This window comes from Amblyraja radiata, chromosome 13 (assembly GCF_010909765.2).
Source record: "Amblyraja radiata isolate CabotCenter1 chromosome 13, sAmbRad1.1.pri, whole genome shotgun sequence".
NCBI lineage: Eukaryota > Metazoa > Chordata > Chondrichthyes > Rajiformes > Rajidae > Amblyraja > Amblyraja radiata.
Window position 1 is genome coordinate 57708789 of NC_045968.1, and position 15125 is coordinate 57723913.

Consider the following 15125-nt stretch of genomic DNA (forward strand, 5'->3'; position numbering starts at 1 on the left):
TAACACAAGGACATTTGAGATATTTCATTTCCACAATATCACTGGATACTTTTGTTTTCCCCTTCTCCCCTGACCTGGGGGCAGTGACATTTTCGTGCTCAGTCACCAGTGACATGCTTACTCTGCATTAACTCTTACAAAGGTCCAAATTAATTAACTTGCCGATCAGCTTAATCATCCTGAGGTCTCGGCCTGAACCTATATAAAACACAGTGAATGCGTCACTGCAGTTTTACACAATAAACCTTTGCTGTACAGCTGCCAATATCCACCCAGCTTCTATACTGGGCTGGTGTGTGCACACAGACATTAACTTAGCTAATACACTTCATTCAGCTGAGGGGTAAGGACTAATATTTGTTAGTGTTCCCACTCTGAAGGGAAATAATTATGCAGTTTCTACAATGAAAAATGTTTGATAAAGTTAATAGTAAATGAATCAAACTTTCAAATGTTGCTTCTGGGAACACATCTCTAAGACTGAATCCAATTAGAAATGTTACCTGGGGTATTGGTATTTGTGGTAATAATATGAAAGGGCTTCCATCCCTTTCTGAAATTATGGCAATATCCTGAAGCATTTGGACCTTAAACTGCCATGATTATGATATAGACAAATAAGTGTGGCAGCAAATACCTTAGACAATAGACAATAGACAATAGACAATAGGTGCAGGAGTAGGCCATTCAGCCCTTTGAGCCAGCACCACCATTCAATGTGATCATGGCTGATCGTCCCCAATCAGTACCCCGTTCCTGCCTTCTCCCCATATCCCCTGACTCCGCTATCATTAAGAGCCCTCTCTCTTGAAAGAATCCAGAGAACTGGCCCTCTGAGGCAGAGAATTCCACAGACTCACAACTCTCTGTGTGAAGAAGTGTTTCCTCGTCTCCGTTCTAAATGGCTTACCCCTTATTCTTAAACTGTGGCCCCTGGTTCTGGACTCCCCCAACATCGGGAACATGTTTCCTGCCTCTAGCGTGTCCAAACCCTTAATAAACTTATATGTTTCAATAAGATACCCTCTCATCCTTCTAAACTCCAAGACCATACAAGCCCTTCTGATATTTTACTCCAATATTAGCCGAGGTCATTGCAGTCTAGCCTTTATAGAGAACCAAATTACTGTCATGATGTACACATATTCAAATTGATTTGCTCAGGATGAAATGTGACTCCTCAGCCTTGAATTCCTGATCTTGCCGTGAAATGAAAAAGTTCACAGAAGAGCCCTCTGGGAAACCATTCTGAAGTTCCCTCCCATTACCTCTCCAAATTCCATCCATCAGAAGGGACAAAAGACATGATCTTCCCCATGTGACATGTTTAAGAATGATGGAAAGAGTGGCAATTGTACAGTATGGGACTGCACCCGACCTTACAAAAGTCTGACTTATTCAACTGACAAGTCCCATGGCAAATTCTCAAATTGGGCCACTCTTGGAAACTTGCTACCTTTGGCCATCTGACAAAATGGATGTAGAAAGATCAAAACATCAGGACTGGCATAAAGCTCATAGAATCAAACAGCATGAAAACAAGCCCTTCGGCCCAACTCTTCCATGCCAAGATGCCCATCTTAGCTAGTCCCATTTGCTCACATTTGACCATATTAGAAACATAGAAACATAGAAAATAGCTGCAGGAGTAGGCCATTCGGCCCTTCGAGCCTGCACCGCCATTCGATATGATCATGGCTGATCATCCAACTCAGTATCCCATCCTTGCCTTCTCTCCATACTCCCTGATCCCTTTAGCCACAAGGGCCACATCTAACTCCCTCGTAAATATAGCCAATGAACTGGCCTCAACTACCTTCTGTGGCAGAGAATTCCACAGATTCACCACTCTCTGTGTAAAAAATGATTTTCTCATCTCGGTCCTAAAAGACTTTCCTCTTATCCTTAAACTGTGACCCCTAGTTCTGGACTTCCCCAACATCGGGAATAATCTTCCTGCATCTAGCCTGTCCAACCCCGTAAGAATTTTGTAAGTTTCTATAAGATCCCCCCTCAATCTTCTGAATTCCAGCGTGTACAAGCCGAGTCTATCCAGTATTTCTTCATATGAAAGTCCTGCCATCCCAGGAATCAGTCTGGTGAACCTTCTCTGTACTTCCTCTATGGCAAGAATGTCTTTCCTCAGATTAGGAGACCAAACCTGTACGCAATACTCCAGGTGTGGTCTCACCAAGACCCTGTACAACTGCAGTAGAACCTCCCTGCTCTTATACTCAAATCCTTTTGCTATGAATGCTAACATACCATTTGCTTTCTTCACTGCCTGCTGCACCTGCATTTCTACTTTCAATGACTGGTGTACCATGACACCCAGGTCTCGTTGCATCTCCCCTTTTCCTAATCGGCCACCATTTAGATAATAATCTACTTTCCTGTTTTTGCCACCAGTGGATAACCTCACTCTTATCCACATTATACTGCATCTGCCATGCATTTGCCCACTCACCCAGCCTATCCAAGTCACCTTGCAGCCTCCTAGCATCCTCCTCACAGCTAACACTGCCCCCCAGCTTCGTGTCATCCGCAAACTTGGAGATGTTGCATTCAATTCCCTCATCCAGATCATTAATATATATTGTAAATAGCTGGGGTCCCAGCACTGAGCCTTACGGTACCCCACTAATCACTGCCTGCCATTCTGAAAAGGACCCGTTTACTCCTACTCTTTGCTTCCTGTCTGCCAGCCAGTTCTCTATCCACATCAATACTGAACCCCCAATACCATGTGCTTTATGTTTGTATACTAATCTCTTATGTCGGACCTTGTCGAAATCCTTCTGAAAGTCCAGATATAACACATCCACTGGTTCTCCCTTATCCACTCTACTAGTTACATCCTCGAAAAATTCTATAAGATTCGTCAGACATGATTTACCTTTCATAAATCCATGCTGACTTTGTCCAATGAATTCACCACTTTCCAAATGTGCTGCTATCCCATCTTTAATAACTGACTCCAGAATTTTCCCCACCACCGACGTTAGACTAACTGGTCTGTAATTCCCCGTTTTCTCTCTCCCTCCCTTTTTAAAAAGCGGGGTTACATTAGCTACCCTCCAGTCCTCAGGAACTACTCCAGAATCTAAAGAGTTTTGAAAAATTATCACTAATGCATCCACTATTTCTGCGGCTACTTCCTTAAGTACTCTGGGATGCAACTTATCTGGCACTGGGGATTTATCGGCCTTTAATCCATTCAATTTACCTAACACCACTTCCCGGCTAAGCTGGATTTCACTCAGTTCCTCCATCTCATTTAACCCCCAGTCCCTTGCTATTTCCGGCAGATTGTTTATGTCTTCCTTAGTGAAGACAGAACCAAAGTAGTTATTCAATTGGTCTGCCATGTCCTTGTTCCCCATGATCAATTCGCCTGTTTCTGACTGCAAGGGACCTACATTTGTTTTAACTAATCTTTTCCTCTTCACATATCTATTTATTTATTTATTTATTTATTTATTTATTCCGAACAAGTAAAGACATTAAAGACATTAATATTAACAAAATCGAAATTATCAAACAATTGGACATTACAATCAATATTTACAAAGCAATGAGAAGAACAAAAGCAAAGTTCCAATGTCCAACTCTGTGTCTGTACAAGCTCGAAAAGGAGTGAGAAGAAGAATAACTTATTAAATCTCACCCCTTTTCCCCAACACTTCTACCATATTTAAAAATCAATTAATTACTAGTAATAATACTACCCTAGGCAATTTCCCATAATACCTACAGACATATATATACATACAACTATTATGCACATACAAACTTCATATCTGAAGTACCCAAACATAAGTAAACAATAGTAAAGCAATAGATAAACATTAACCCCCACTTGTCAACCATCCCCTCCATCCCTGTACCCCTTGAAAATTATTTTTTTATATATCATTTTAAAATGATTTATGTTTGTGCATTGCTTTAATTCCCCGTTCAATTTATTCCACACTCCTACTCCACAAACCGAAATATAAAAGGTTTTTCTAGTCGTACGGACTTTTTGTTTCTTAAAGTTAAATATTCCTCTATAAAAACCTTTGCAGTCAGTTTTTATGTTCCCTGCCAGTTTTCTTTCATGATCTATTTTCCCTCTCCTAATTAAGCCTTTTGTCCTCCTCTGTTGGACTCTGAATTTCTCCCAGTCCTCTGGTAGGCTGCTTGTCCTGGCTAATTTGTACGCTTCATCTTTTGTTTTGATACTATCCCTGATTTCCCTTGTTATCCACGGATGCACTACCTTCCCTGATTTATTCTTTTGCCAAACTGGGATGAACACTTGTTGTAGTTCAACCATGCAGTTTTTAAATGCCTTCCATTGCATATCCACCGTCAACCCTTTAAGTATCAATTGCCAGTCTATCTTGGCCAGTTCACATCTCATACCCTCAAAGTCACCTTTCTTTAAGTTCAGGACCCTTGTTTCTGAATTAACAATGTCACTCTCCATCCTAATGAAGAACTCAACCATATTATGGTCACTCTTGCCCAAGGGGCCACGCACAACAAGACTGCTAACTAACCCTTCCTCATTACTCAATACCCAGTCTAGAATAGCCTGCTCTCTCATTGGTTCTTCTACATGTTGGTTTAGAAAACTATCCCGCATATATTCCAAGAAATCCTCTTCCTCAGCACCCCTGCCAATTTGATTCACCCAATCTATATGTAGATTGAAGTCACCCATTATAATTGTTTTACCTTTGTTGCACGCGTTTCTAATTTCCTGTTTGATGCCATCCCCAACTTCACTACTACTGTTAGGTGGCTGGTACACCACTCTCACTAGCGTGTTCTGCCCCTTAGTGTTTCGCAGCTCTACCCATATCGATTCCACATCCTCCAAGCTAATGTCCTTCCTTTCTATTGCGTTTATCTCCTCTCTAACTAGCAACGCTACCCCACCTCCTTTTCCTTTCTGTCTATCCCTCCTGAATATTGAATATCCCTGGATGTTCAGCTCCCAGCCTTGCTCACCCTGGAGCCATGTCTCCGTGATCCCAACTATATCATATTCATTAATAACTATCTGCACATTCAACTCATCCACCTTATTACGAATGCTCCTTGCATCAAGATACAAAGCCTTCAGGCTTGTCTTTACAACACTCTTACCCCTTATACAATTATGTTGAAAAGTGGCCCATTTTGATTTTTGCCCTGGTTTTGTCTGCCTGCCACTTTTACTTTTCACCTTGCTACCTATTGCTTCTACCCTCATTTTACACCCCTCTGCCTCTCTGCTCTTGCACCCATCCCCCTGCCACATTAGTTTAAATCCTCCCCGACAGCACTAGCATTGGTTCCATTCCAGCCCAGGTGCAGACCATCCTGTTTGTACTGGTCCCACCTCCCCCAGAACTGGTTCTAATGCCCTAAACATTTGAATCCCTCCCCCTTGCACCATTTTTCAAGCCACATATTCATCTGCAATATCCTCCTATTTCTACTCTGACTAGCCCGTGGCACTGGTAGTAATCCAGAGATTATTACCTTTGAGGTCCTACTTTTAAGTTTATCTCCTAGCTCCCTAAATTCACCTTGTAGGACCTCATCCCTTTTTTTACCTATATCGTTGGTGCCAATGTGCACCACGACAACTGGCTGTTCACCCTCCCCCTCCAGAATGTTCTGCAGCCGTTCAGTGACATCCCTGACCCTTGCACCAGGGAGGCAACATACCATCCTGGAGTCTCGGTTGCGGCCGCAGAAACGCCTATCTATTCCCCTGACAATTGAATCCCCTATTACTATTGCCCTTCCACTCTTTTTCCCCCCCTCCTGTGCCGCAGAGCCACCCTTGGTGCCATGAACTTGGCTGCTGCTGCCTTCTCCTGATGAGCCATCTCCCCCAACAGTATCCAAAGTGGTATACCTGTTTAGGAGGGAGATGACCGCAGGGGACTCCTGCACTACCTGCCTACTGCTTTGCTGGCTATTGGTCACCCGTTCCCTTTCTGTCCTCTTTCCTTTTACCTGCGGTGGACTAACTCGCTGTACGTGCTATTCACGTCTTTCTCAGCATCGTCTTTCTCAGCTTTGTATTAAATCTTGTCCCTCTCACTTTAAACCTATGTCCTGAAGGCTGTGGGTAGTAAGATGATTAAACCAAGGGTGATAGACGACTGGGGAATGAGAAAGTGATCAACAATAGATCAACTGGAGGTGGCAGTTATCTAAAACTGGAAATCCAATGTTCATACCATTGGGCTGTAAATTCTCAATACTATTTGTATATTGAACACAGCATACGAATTGAAAGAGCATTTGATTTAATGAGGCAAACCTGTTCAATACAGGTGGCGCAACGATAGAGTTGCTGCCTTACAGTACGAGAGGCCCAGGATCGATCCTGACTATGGGTGCTGTCTGTATGGAGTTTGTATGTTCTCCCCATGATCGCATGGGTTTTCTCTGGGTGCACCAGTTTCCTCCCACACTTACAGGTTTGTAGGTCCGAAGAAAGATCTCGACCTGAAACGTCACCCATTCCTTCTCCCCATAGCTGCTGCCTGGCCCGCTGAGTTTCTCCAGCATTTTGTGTCTATCATCGGTTTCAACCAGCAACCGCCGTTCCTTTCTATAGGTTTGTAGGTTTAATGGCTTTGGTTTTTTTTTTTAAATTGTCCCTAGTGTGCAAAATAGTTCACGTTCACGGTAGAGAAGTAGAATTAGGCCATTCGGCCCATCGATTTCACTCTGCCATTCAATCATGGCTGATGTCTACCTCCTAATCCCATTTTCCTACCTTCTCCCCATAACCCTTGACACCCGTTCTAATCAAGAATCTGTCTACAGAATCTCTGCCTTCAAAATATCCACTGACGGCCTCCACAGCCCTCTGTGCCAATGAGTTCCACAGATTAGCTACCCTCTGACTAATGATGTTCCTCCTCATCTTCTTTCTAAAAGAATGCCCTTTAATTCTGAGGCTATGACCTCTGGTCCTAGACTCTCCCACCAGTGGAAACATCCTCTCCACATCCACTTTATCAATGCCGTTCATTATTCTGTAAGTTTCAATGAGGTCCCCCCTCAACTTTCTAATCTTCAGCGAGTAGAATTAGAATTAGAATTAGATCCTTTATTTGTCATTCAGACCTTACGGTCTGAACGAAATGTCGTTATCTGCAGCCATACATACAATAATACAATAATAAACAACAGAACAGACAGTAAACACAAATTAACATCCACCACAGTGAGTCCACCAAACACCTCCTCACTGTGATGGTGGCAAAAATCTTAGGGCTGCTGTCTCCCCTCCTCTTCTCCCTCTGTGCTGAGGCGATACCCCACCGGGCGATGGTAAGTCAGTCCCGCGGCTCACCGAGCTCCGCAAACGGGCCGGTTCAAACTCCGCGGCGCGGGGGTGGTCGAAGCTGCCGCCCTCCAGTCCAGCGGACACAGCTGTTGACGATGTCGTCCACTGGCCCGCGGCCGAACCCCGGACTCAGGCCGCCGCCGCCAGAACGCCGCGTCAGCCACCGGAGCACCGTTCCAGCCCCGAGCCGGGTCACCCTCACGTGAGCGTCTCAGCCCCGCGCCAGGCCGCCCCCATGGGAGCGTCACAGCCCCTCACGGGAGCGCCGTTCCAGCCCCGAGCCGGGCCGCCCTCATGGGAGCGAGCCCAGGGCGAGTCCTGACAGGCTCCCTCTGGAGCCTCGAGGTCGCCAGCTCTGCCATTAGGCCTCAGCGCAGACGGAGGCAGAGATGGGGGATACGACAAAAAAGTCGCATTCCCCCGAAGGGAGAGACAGCAAGCCCTGTTACAACCCCCCACCCCCCCCCCCCCACACACACACACACACACACATAAACACAACCTAAAACCAAAAACTTAGCTAAACAAAACGAAAAAAACAACACAAAACAACACAAAAAAGTAAAAACAAACGGACTGCAGGCGAGCCGCAGCCGTTCACCAGCGCCGCCACTTCCGGAGTAGAGGCCCAGTACTGTCGAATGCTCATCATATGCTAACCAACTCATTCCTGGAATCCTTCTTGTAAACCTCCTCTGGACCCTCTCCAGAGTCAGCACAGCCTTCCTCAGATATGGGGCCCAAATTTGCTCACAGATAGTGTTAGTGCAGAGTAATCGCTGATCGACGCAGACGTGGTGTATCTGGACTTTCAAAAAGCCAGGTCACATAGAAGAGATAAGTGTGCAAAATTAGAGCACATGGTATTGGGGATAGGGTATTGGCATGGATAGAGAACTGGTTGGCAAAGAATAGGAATTAACAGGTCCTTTTCAGAATGGCAGGCAGGAAGAGCTACTCTTGACTACTGTGAAATTATTTAACTGCTGATTTCCTCCCTTGACTGCATTTATAACCGCTGTACTCTGGTGATATGCTCTTTGCAATGGCAACTGGTTAGATAAATGCCAAACTTGTATTAATTAATGGGGTGCCACAAGACTCAGCACTGGAACCCCAGTTATTAACGATTTAGACGAAGGAAATAAATGTAACATCTCCAAGTTTGTGGATGACACAAATCTGTGTGGCAGTGTGAGCTGCGAGGAGGATGCTATGATGTTGGGGGGCGGGGGGTCCAGAACCAGGGGTCACAGTTTAAGAATAAGGGGGAGGCCATTTAATACTGAGATGAGGTAAAACCTTTTCACCCAGGGAGTTGTGAACCTGTGGAATTTTCTGCCACAGAAGCCAGTGGAGGCCAATTCACTGGATATATTCAAGAGGGAGTTGAATATAGCTGTTAGGGCTAACGGAATCAAGGGATATGGGGAGAAAGCAGGAATGGGGTACTGATTGTGGACGATCAGCCATGACCATATTGAATGGCGGTGTTGCCGTGAAGGACTGAATGGCTTAATGCCCCTGTCCCACTTAGGAAACTTGAACGGAAACCTCTGGAGACTTTGCGCCCCATCCAAGGTTTCCGTGCGGTTCCCAGAGGTTTTTGTCAGTCTCCCTACCTGCTTCCACTACCTGCAACCTCTGGCAACCACCTGCAACCTCCAGGAACCGCACAGAAACCTTGGGTGGGGCGCAAAGTCTCCAGAGGTTTCCGTTCAGGTTTCCTAAGTGGGACAGGGGCATTACTCCTACACCCATTATCTATGTTTCTATGTCAAATTTAATCACATTGTGTTTGGTGCAGCAGATTTTGAGTTGCAAAAATATTATTTTCAGAGATGACTTTCAAATCATCAGTGAACTCAGTGCAGGATATTAAAATGGAATACTCAACTTTGCAAAGTTTGCTAATTGAATTGGTGTTTAGCATAAATTACACCAATTTGACTTGGAGATCAGCATCTCCAAATCGAATACGAGTAATATGCAAGTAACATGGGCAGGTGTATGTTAATGATGAGCACACAAATATTGCCTGCTGTCATATTTATCCTTTCATTAATTCAATTTACTTTTTTTTTTGCCTGTGCTTAAATACAGGAGATATTTGGATGGCAGACTTTTGAGTCGGAAGCTTGTGGGACACAAAATGCTGGAGTAACTCAGCGGGACAGGCAGCATCTCTGGAGAGAAGGATTGGGTGACGCTTCGGGACGAGACTTTAGTTGGAAGGTTTGGATGTCCGCACATTTTCAGGGTCCTATCATTTATGTTTTCAGTACAATTTATTTGCTGACTTGCATAATATGAATGGAGAATGCACGGATTTCAAATAGTTCAACAACTACCGAGCATTGTATATGTATAAATACAATGTACCAATTACAGTGTCACCATCGGCAGATGAGGACAGATCCCACATTGGCAGTTCCTCAACTCAGATCAAACAATAATTAGAAGGATGGAAGATAGTGGGCGGCGCGACCAACGTCGCAGCGGCCTCTGCAGTCTGTCTGTGTATTTTTTATTTTTTTGTCCTGTTGAGGGTTTAGTTTGTAGTGGGTTTTTAAATGTGTATGTGTGGGGGGAAACTTTTAAATCTCTTCCCTGCATGGAGACCCGACCTTTTCCCTGTCGGGTCTCCGTTGCCGTTGGGGCCTAGCGCCGTGGAGTGGCCTCCAACCGGAACGACCTGGGGGCTCAAGTCACGGAGCCTGTGGAGCTGTGGAGCTGTGGAGCTGTGGAGCTGTGGAGCTGTGGAGCTGTGGAGCTGTGGAGCTGCGGAGCTGTGGAGCTGTGGAGCTGTGGAGCTGTGGAGCTGTGGACCTACCTCCGTGGAGCTGGCCAGCTTCGGAGCGTGGAGAGCTGCGGCGGCGAGCTGCTGCGACCCGACTCCGGTGGATGGTGACACCGGGAGCTCGCGGGTCCCCGGTGGGAGACCGCTTTGCGGGGCACCGGCAACGGCGACTTCTCCCGCCCAAATTGCGGGGTTGAGAGTGACCTGGAGCGGGGCCTTACAACGCCCGGCGCGGCTGTAAATTGCCGCGGACTTGCTAGCGCCCGCCGGGGGCTCCAACATCAAGACCCGGGGCAGGGCCCTACATCGCCCGGCGTGGCTTTGAGTGGCCGCGGACTTGCTAGCGCCCGCCGGGGGCTTTGACCTCGACCGGGAGGGGAATGGAGAGCAGGGGAGAGACAAGTTTTTGCCTTCCATCACAGTGAGGAGGACTCACTGTGATGGATGTTTGTGTAAATTGAATTGTGTTGGTGTGTGTCTTGGTTCTTTTTTTGTATGGCTGCAGAAACCAAATTTCATTTGAACCTCATGTGAGGTTCAAATGACAAATAAAAGGTATTGTATTGTATTGTATTGTATTGTATTGTATAATTCATTGTTTTACCATTGATTTTCAAGTTAATAATATTAGTCAGGAATGCGAAGAGTATTGATTATATAATCATGGATATTTTGGAAAAAATGGCAGGAAATTCTGTCAAGCTCAATACTCTTTAAAAATGAAAAATCTACACTCCAGTAGATCTGCGCTCATTTTGAGAATGGGAAGGGCAACCTCAGAGAGAAAACAGCTTGCAGCACCAAATAAATATTCATTTGATTTGTCATGCTTTTAGCTAGAAGTATCCAAAATTAGACCTAATTCACTCCTTTCCATAGTTTGATATCTTCCTCTATTTCAAATGTTCATCTAATTTTCCCTTCAAATAATTAATGGTCTCCTCCTGAACCAATCCCCATTACATAGCATTCCATGCTCCAATAACTCTGTGTAAAGAATTTTCTCTTAACAATCTCTTTGAGTTAATTTTAAATTAATTACCACTTGCCATTGATGCCCATTCAGTAGACAATGGCTCCCCTTATTCATTCCATCAAAACTCCTCATATCTGTAAAAATATCAATTAGGTCGTCTTTTACCTCCTTTGCTTCAGCAGAAATGACGAATTGTATTTACAAAATGCCTTGAATGTAGAAAAAACATTCCAGGGAGCTTTGCAGATGTTGTAATCAGATGAAAATGGATCCCAAGAATCAGAAGATGTTAAAATTGGAAACAAAAATACTTGCTTAAATTTGTGAGTGTTTAGGAGGGTTGTGGAAGAGGGTAGATAGATAAAATGGTACATGTATTTAGGTGGGATATTCTAGATCATGCCAACATTCAAATAGTTATGAGTGAGAAGTCAGTAGAGGATGGGACATGCCACAATAGTAATAGCAAGTGTTTGCCATGTAGAGATTAGATGCGCAGACCTCAGCATAGAGTGGAAAAAACATTATCATAGCGGGAAGAAGTCAGGATTTGTGGGAACAGCCAAACTCAATGGCTATTCTTCATTCAACCAACGCTGGACAATGCATCTGACAGCATAGCAGCAGTGAAGAAGCACGATAGGAAAATAGGCCTAAAGATAGGCCTAGACACAATTGGAAGATGGCTCCATACTCTTAAAGCCCTGTCCCACTGAACGAGTTCATTCAAGTTACTCTCACCTAGTCCCATCTACCTGCACTCGGACCATAACCCTCCATTCCTTTCCCGCCCATATACCTATCCAATTTATTTTTAAATGATAAAATCGAACCTGCCTCCACCACTTCCACTGGAAGTTCATTCCACACAGCTACCACTCTCTGAGTAAAGAAGTTCCCACTCATGTTACCCCTAAACTTCTGGCCCTTAATTCTCAAATCATGTCCTCTTGTTTGAATCTTCCCTACTCTCAATGGGAAAAGCTTATCCACGTCAACTCTGTCGATCCCTCTCACTATTTTAAATACCTCTATCAAGTCCCCCCTTAACCTTCTGCGCTCCAAAGAATAAAGACAGTGCAGTGCCTGTACAGTGCTTGTACAGGGCCTCGGCGTTCCTGGCCCAGTCCAGTTTACCATCCAGGTAAACTCCCATGTTTGAGCTACATGTCAAGGAAAGCCACAATGAAGCCAGGTCCCAGTTGCAGATTACAATGGTGCACGTTACTGTATCATGACCGCCTTTCATCATGATCGCAGTTTCCTTTGCCTGGCACCAACCTTGCGGCTCTCCAGCTTCACCCCAGCATTTTTAGTCTACCTTGGATTTCTAAGGATATGCCTTCTTTGTAAGCAATGTAATTAAATTTTACACTAAAACATTTTCCTTTTCTTCCCAGCCTACCTCTGTTATAATCAGAAATATTCCCAGTCCTGCCTAAACTGTAAACTAGACTGTATCTCCATGAGAGTGTCGGAATCTTAACTGTACTGAAGTCTTAATCCTCCTAAAACTTCAATATAGTTTTGGATACTTAACACATTCACGTGTCATTTGATTGAATCCCAAACTGCTTTTTCAGTGTTTTCCCACTTGTGGAGGCAAGATGTGGATGCACAGTGCTGGATACCACATTGTTTTCCTCAGGATCAGTGATTCCATTCTTGTCGTGAACACTGTGGCTTGTAGCAATCCTAGTGGAATTTACTGCACAGGCAACGCTTATTCAGCCCCACTGTTCAATGCTGCTGTTTAAGCTTTGTCAACCTCCACCAGTCCTTCACTCCTTTGTTTATTCTTGGAATGTGGGTGACATGGATGAGGCCAGCATCTTATGCCCATCCTTGCATGCATTTCTGCTGAGGTTTAGTTTAGTTTAACCGAAGATTGACACAAAATGCTGGAGTAACTCAGCGGGACAGACAGCATCTCTGGAGAGAAGGAAGGGGGTGACGCTTCGGGTTGAGGCTGAAGGTCACAATAAAGGGAAACGTGAGATATAGACGATGATGTAGAGAAATATAGAACAATAAATGAAAGATATGCAATAATGTAACAGTGATAAAGGAAACAGGCCATTGTTAGCTGTTTGTTAGGTGACAACGAGAAGCTGGTGTTGACTTGGGTGGGGGAGGGATGGAGAGATAGGGAATGGCGGGGTTACTTGAAGCTAGAGAAATCAATAGTCATACCATTGGGCTGGAAGCTGCCCAAGCCAAATAGGAGATGCTATTTAGTGTAGGGATATAGCACGGAAACAGGCCTTCAGCCCAGCGAGTCTGCACTGACCAGCAATCCCCGCACACTAACACCATTCTACACACACTAGGTACAATTTACATTTATACCAAGCCAATCAACCTACAAACCGGTACGTCTTTAGAGTGTGGGAGGAAACCAAAGATCTCAGAGAAAACCAACGCAGATCACAGGGTGAACGTGCAAACTCCATACAGACAGCACTCGTAGTCGGGATGGAACCCGGGTCCAGTGCCCAGGAGCGAAAAAGACTACAAAAAGTAGTAAACACTGCCCAGTCCATCATTGGCTCTGACCTCCCTACCATCGGGGGGATCTATCGCAGTCGCTGCCTCAAAAAGGTTGGCAGCATCATCAAGGACCCACATCACCCTGGCCACACACTCATCTCCCCACTACCTTCAGGTAGAAGGTACAGGAGCCTGAAGACTGCAACGTCCAGGTTCAGAAACAGCTGCTTCCCCACAGCCATCAGGCTATTGAACTCAACTCAAACAAAACTCTGAACATTCATAGCCCATTATCTGTTTATTTGCACTTTATTTGTTTTATTTATTCATGTGTGTATATATTTATACAATGGTATATGGACACACTGATCTGTTCTGTATTCATGCCTTCTATATTCTGTTGTGCTGAAGCAAAGCAAGAATTTCATTGTCCTATCTGGGACACATGACAATAAACTCTCTTGAATCTTGAATCTTGGGTCTCTCTGGCACTGCAAGCGCTGTAAGGCAGCAACTCTATCGCTGCGCCACCGTGCCACCCACATGGTGCTGAGGGGTGTGAATTTTCACTCTGTAGACCAGGGATAATGAAAACATTGCAGAGGTCTGTACGGGATGAGCCTGTCACCCTTGTACTGCTAGATGATAGAGATGATTTAATTCCTTTCTCCCATGGTAATTATTTGACTTCCCTTCTTTTTATCCTTCTATGCTCAACCAGTCCTTGCAGTCCTGGATCCCATCTTCCAACCAACCTCACTAACAATAAAAACTTTTCCCAGAAGTTCCTTGTTAAATTTATTATTGGGTATCTTATATTTCAAATCTGCAATTCAGGCTTCTCTACCACCTGATTAATAACAATGCCGTTTTTTAAAACATATGCGCTTTTATTGTACAAAATAATTTTCTAATTTTCAATTTATAAAGCTATGCTACATTCAACAGGAAAGTTGCTGGGAACTGGATACCAATGCTTCTTTATATTTCTCTGTGTTTTACTGCTTACCCTGGAAATTAACTACCTTTCCCGTGTAGATGTACTCCATAGATTTTCTGCATGTATTTAACTAGCCTTTCAGATGTGTTGTAATTATTTTTGTAGGTTTGGCCAATATTCTGAATACAAGGGGAGATTTAAGAGGATACAATCGGCAGTTAATTAGCTATTTGTGTGACAGACAGCCATAGAGTAACCCTTATAATCCTCTTCTTTGTGGCTTGTGTCTACCAAAGGGCTCAGTTCTCTGTAAAAGTCAGTAATGCTGCCAGAATTCTGTGAAATGTACACAAAGCTAAATTTGCTAAGTATGTGAGCATGGGAATGGCCTGTGTAGATAGGCAGGGCTGTGTTGGTTTCCAACATGTAAATAGCAGGATTCTGACCGTTTTATAGATTTGTTGACCATCAATCCAACATCTTCAGGTGCTGCCCGCAAACATTTATGCTTCAAAGCTCTGGAGAATATTCTCTTAAAACATTACAAACCTATCCTCATGTCCTTTATATATTG